Source organism: Halichoerus grypus, chromosome 6 (genome assembly GCF_964656455.1).
Source record: "Halichoerus grypus chromosome 6, mHalGry1.hap1.1, whole genome shotgun sequence".
NCBI lineage: Eukaryota > Metazoa > Chordata > Mammalia > Carnivora > Phocidae > Halichoerus > Halichoerus grypus.
The window spans coordinates 169,538,162-169,544,443 of NC_135717.1; positions in this window are offsets into that span (position 1 = coordinate 169,538,162).

The following is a 6,282-nucleotide window of genomic DNA, read 5'->3' on the forward strand; positions in this document are numbered from 1 at the left end:
ACCCGTTCCGTGCCGGGCGCCGAGGCCAGGGCGCCGCCGAGAGCGCGATCCCACCGCCCGCACAGCGCCGGTGGGGGGTGGGGGGCGGGCGGCGACCCGGTGGCCGCGCGGCGGGACTCCCGGGGGACCCCCGCCGCACCCCTCCTGGGCTCTAGCCCCCTCCCCGAACCCGCAATGCCGACAGCTACCTGGCGGGGAGCTTGTCTCCGTGTCCGGCTCAGTGCCGAGCGAGCTACAAGCTCGGGCTCAATTAAGCCTCACGGGGGACACGCTCACCGGGGAAATGAGAAGCCTGGGGCCCACCGAGGCCAGGTCGCTGTCCAAGGTCACGTAGCTAGAATGCGTTGGAGCAGCGTTTGAGTTCAGGTGCCTCTGAGGGGACTCAGGTTGTAGGGTTGAGCTGGGGTGGGCGTGGGTAGAAAAAAAGAGGTTAGTATTGGGGGCAGGGGACTGGAGATTTTGAGGCAACCACCAGCCTGTCGCTCCCCACCTCCGACCTCCTGAAGGAACAGGGTTCACTCCCCTCCACCCCCATAAAAAAAAAAAAAAAACCCAAAAACCAGAAACCCAGAACACACACACACACACACACACACAGCAGAAAAACAAAGAAACAAAAACTTCCTGTGATCTCAGAGGGTAGCAGAATCCCTAAGGGCATGAAACATCCCGGGTCCCAGAGAAGACCCCTCTCCCCACCACAGTCTACATTAGGAAGGTAAAACCCTGCTGGGCATGTGGACCAGGCACTGGAAGGAACCAGAAGGAATGGGAGTGAGCTATGGTGTGGGGGTGGTTGAGGAGACTTTTACTTTCTCCTTTCAAAAATGTCTATATATGTATTTTGTTGCAAATTGACTTTGCAATTAAAAACTTAAAAAAAAAAAAAAAACTTCCTACCATCCTCCACAATTCAGGTCCAGCTCCAGTTTTCCACGAGGTGTTTTCTGACCAACCTGGGTTCCCAGTGCTGGAAGGACACTGAGAAGGCTGCGGATGTTCGGCTGTTTTGCAGCGAAGGGTGGAGGAGAGGGGCTGTGGCTCCTGGGAGTACTGGCCAAGGCCACACCCAGGTCAGTCCTGAGCCTAGGCCACACCCAGGCCTGTCTCCCTTCCTAGCCTGCATTCTTGACTTGAGACTGGGGCTCAAGTCACAAACCGGGGCTCTGAACCACCATGGCTACAGTATGGTCTCTGCATAGTGCTGGTGGCAGGAAGAGACCAGAACATTTCTCAGAAGGCCACTGCCCTGGGGCATGCTCTTTGACCACTGGGATCCTGCCCAGTGGTCCCTGAGCACATGCTTCTCACACCCCACCCCTCCCCCAGCCCCAGGATGATGCCTGCCCTGCTCACCAGATCTCTCTGGGTGTCAAGGATCATGAGCTATAAAGTGGGAGCCAAGCTCTATATGATGAACCTCAGAGCCCTATGCACGCGTGGATGTGAGTTAGTGCTCATTGGAGCGGTGACCTGGAAACCCCGCCAGGTGGCACAGCTTGGGGGAAGCATCTCCCTGATGCAGAGGTGAGCCAGGCTCTCTGAAGACAGACGCAGGCAGAATGGGGCCCATGAAGTCCCGCAGGTGCATGAGGCATCGGGACTCCAGGTGCGTCTACGTGTGTTCTGTGAAGACAGAAACACACACCTAAAATCCCCAGGAGAAACTGTTACAGAAAATCCAGGGAAGCACAGGGGAGGCCGGGAGAGGGGGCTGCTGCCAAGGGCAAGGGAGCCACTGCGGCTTGGGCACCAAATGGTGCCACTTTTATGTGAGCTGCCCCATGAGATTTGGGGACAATTGGATAAATGGGTCCAGAGGCTTGAGTCAAATCTTGTTAAATTGGTCTGTTTAGCCCCTAGATTGGCTTTTTAGACCTGTGATAGGAACATGCCACTCTCCTGCTTCTAAGCTCCCTGTCCCTTATGGAATAAATTCCAAACCCCTTAAGAGGCAGTACTGCCCAGTGGCCAAGGGCATGGATTCTCTTAGAGCCAGAAAGCCTCATTCTCACCCTGCCTGCCCCTGTTATCAGTTGTGCGACATAGTTTGCAAGGAGGGTAAAGTCTTAGGCCTTTCCCAATTCCTGACACTCTCTCTGCACCTCAGTTTTCCAAATTATAAAATGGGGGAATAACAGTAATACATGGAAAGCCTCAGTAAATGCCAGGCCTTATGATGCTAGCTTCTCTTGGTTTGTAAGACTGTTGGTAATCTGGACCCCGCTCACCCTTCCAGCCTCATCTCCTATTCCTCACTGTCCGGAGGAGTATCAAACTGTGCATAATTCCCCAAACACACCAGAATGACCCCCCTCTCTGCCTTTGCTCATGCTGCAGCTGCCTGGACTGCCGCTCCTCTCCTTCTTTGGCTCATCTCCATCCCCACCATCCAGCAGGGTAGCTTCTTGGTAAGTGTTTGCAGACCTAGTTCCCCCAACACTGCCTGCTGCTGGAGGTCCTGAAACCCATTTCTCCTGGACTGTGGGAGAGACTGCCCCCACCACCAATCCCAACACAGAATCCCTCCAGAGATGGCCAGAAAAGCAGATTCTCAGGGGGAACTCCCCTCAGACTTGAACTGTCCCCACATTTTCCCTCTAAAGTCTCGCACCTCTAGGCTTTTTATTGCTTCACTTATATTCCATTCTTAGGGTAAGGGAATTCTGCCCTAAATGAACAAGTATCTTTGTTCATTCAAAATATATGTTTTGAGACCGACTTTGTGCCAGGCATAATGCCAGGCACTGGAGAGAGCTGGAAATAAGACAAACTCACAGTTTATAATCTAGTGGGGAGGCAAGCAGTAAACAAATGAATAATTAAATAAATGCGTTAATTTATAATCGTCATGAGAACTACAAAGAAAATTTAAAAAGTAATATTATAGAAAGTCGTAGGTGGTGTGTCTGTGTGTTGGGGGGGTGGACTTGGGAGATTGGCATTATTTATAAGGTTGTCAGAAAGGTCCTGCACGTGAGCTGAGACCTGAATGACCTGAGAAACCAGCTGTGCAGAAATCTGGGGAAAGACTGAAACTTGGAGGTTGGATGACCGAGAGAATTGGATGGGTCGTTTTAGAGGTAGAGTTTGCCACGTGGGTCCTCCAGGAAGCAGGCACTGAGATGGGGTTGGATATGCAAGTGGTTGATTGGGGGCTAAGGCCTGTGCGAGCCTCAGACCCCAGTGCAGATCTGACAAAGTCTTGGCCAACCCAACAGGGAGCTCCAGGGTCAAGACTGACCATTGGGGAAGTCTTGCATTGGGCAGAAATGCCCAATCCCTAATACCCTTTTCGTGCTTGGTCATTAGTTGGGAGCTGCCCCAGAAGAAGGTGGCTTCAGCTCAGAAGCTGGGGTGATGTGCACAGAAAAGCCTGCACATGGATGTTTATAGGAACTTTATACATAATTGCCAAAACTTGAAGCAACCAAGATGTCCTTCAGTAGGTGAACGGATAAATAAACTGGTATATCCAGACAACGGAATCTTATTCAGCAATAAAAAGAAAGGAGCTCTCAAGCCATGAAAAGACATGGAGGAAACTTAAATGCATATGACTAAGTGAAATTAGCCAGTCTGGAAAGGCCATATGCTATATGATTCCACCTCTATGACATTCTGGAGAAGTAAAAACTATAAGGACTGTAAAAAGATCCGTGGTTGCCAGGGGTTATGGGGAAGGGAGGGATGAATCGATGGAGCACAGAGGATTTTTAGGGCAGGGAGACTATTCTCCAGGATACCATAATGGTGGGTACGTATCATTATACATTTATCCAAATCCATAGAATGTACAACACCAAGAGTGAAGCCCAGTGTAAATGAGGGACTTGGGGTGATAACATGTGTCAATGTAGGTTCATTCCTTGCAACAAATGCACCACTCTGGTGGGGGACATTGATAGTGGGGGAGCCTATGCATGTGTGGGGCAGGGGGTGTACGGGAAATCTTTGTATCGTCTGCTCAATATTTCTATGAACCTAAAATGGCTCTAATGAACGAACAAACAAAAGGGGATGGCTCCAGAAAGCAAGGCAGCTGGAGGGTGTCTGCTAAATGCACCAGGTGCAGCCCCATGCAGATTCATTCTTAAAGGGGGAGCTGAGTGCTAAATGCACCAGGTGCAGCCCCATGCAGATTCATTCTTAGAGGGGGAGCTGAGTGCTAAATGCACCAGGTGCAGCCCCATGCAGATTCATTCTTAGAGGGGGAGCTGAGTGCTAAATGCACCAGGTGCAGCCCCATGCAGATTAATTCTTAAAGGCGGAGCTGAGAAGTGCCCCTCCGTGGCTGCCACAGCCCACCCCTTGCGCTGTGAAGATCCACTTCTCCACACAGGTCAGGAAGCAGCTCCTCCAAGCCCCCCCCCCCAACCCCCGGTCTCTCTTCCTGAGGGGACATTTAGAAGTGGGGGTTGGTGGGATGAACCACGGCCTCAATCACTGCGGTTGGTCTCAGGGCCCCAAGAGGTATCCACTGTCTCCCTCCTCCACTACCCATCGAAAATTCCCCTTGCCCTCTTATTACCTCTGCTGAGAAAAGGTGGGATGGATATTCTTTCCTTCCCCTAAACCAGCGAAGTCCATGGTATGATACATCTGCTCAATACATGTTTCTTGAACCGAGATATGTTTTTGTAAAGTAGGGGAGGGAGGAAGAACAATGGGTAGGGAAAACCTTCAGGCTACAACAAAGTCACGTCTAAAAGCATGGGAGAACGCTGCTGGTTTGGTACCTCGTAGTTTCTGTCTGCCACAGGCACGTGGTAGACTCAGACCTTGAACTCGGGGCTTCGGGTGACCAACTCATTTCAGTTTAGCGCTGCAAGTCCTGTGTCCTGGGAAACCTCTCAGTCAGGCTAGTTGGTCACCCTAACTATCTCCAAATCACACGCCCCCAGGTGCGGGTAAGTAATGGGTATCGAACAGCACGTGACTCTTCCTCTTCCTGCCGTCCTCAGCCCCTGTGCTTCCCTCTACTACAGCATCTCCCACTTTACCTGTCCCTGCAAGACCGTGAGCCCCTCCGGGGCAGGGACCAGTTGCATCCTCCACATCTCTGTCTCCAGGGGCCTGCACTCGTGGCTACTCAAGCTCCCAGCGAAGGCAGACAATTCCTCTTGGGGTGTGCTTGTGAGCTAAAGAGCTTCCTTTCCCTGGGGAGTGGGGAAGCGGGGCCTGGGGGACAAAGAGAGCTGCCAGTGTCCATCCTGGACATCTCCATCCTGAGGGTCCAGTCTCCAGCTGGGGATGGACTGTCCCAGAACCAGAGCCGCCTCAGTCTCCTTGTCTATAAAGTGGGGTCATGGTACTTACTGCGTAGTGAGAACAGGAAAAGAGCAGATGAGATGTGTGTAAAATCTCCTGGGGACTCAGGGGCAAGGACCATTTCTCACCATGTTGTTTTGTATGCCTAGGGCACAGCACAGTGCCTGGCACTTAGTACATGCCCCAAACATGCCATCCCTTCCTTATTTATTCCTAGCACCTATTAGGTGGCCAGTAAAGGTTAATTTCCTTTTTTACTTCTTTTTTTTTTTTTTTAAGATTTTATTTATTTATTTGACAGAGAGAGAGAGCAAGCACAAGCAGGGGGAGTGGCAGGGCGAGGGAGAAACAGACTCCCCGCTGAGCAATGAGCGTGATGCGGGGCTCGATCCCAGGCAGACGCTTAACCAACTGAGCCACCCAGGCACCCTCCTTTTTTTCTTCTTTACCTTTATTCCCCAAGTTCCTACAGTGCCTTCCTCAGTAGGCTCACTCTCCTTTCTTGGCTCCTCTCTTACCCCCTTCCCGAACAGAGTGGGGAATCATTCAGACTAAGGCTCATATACGTGTTCAATCAACATACCCCAGCCTGGTACCTTCCAAGGGGAAGCAGGGCTCAGAAATGTTTGCCTATTAGCAGTAGATTCCCCAGCTAGGAGCCTGACCAGAGAGGAGGGGCAGAAGCCAGGGAGGAGAGAGCTTTCCTCTCTGGGGAAGCCCAGAGATTTCCACCCAGGGTTTCTGCTTCCCTGGAAGCAGCAAAAGGAGCCAACCCTCCTCTCAGGCTCAGGCAGGAAGCGAGGACATCTGTTCCCAGCTCAGGAGGGGCCGAGAACCAAGGAGGAAACGGGTGTCCTCCTTGTAGGGGACCTGGCAGTTGGCGGGAAGGCGTGTGCCTGCAGCCAGACCCAGCCCAGAAAGACCAGGACGAGTGGCTGGCCAGTGAGGCTGCGTCCTCTTTCTGTGGCTGGCCGTGGGCTGGGGTGCTCTCACTGTCACACCCTCATCCCG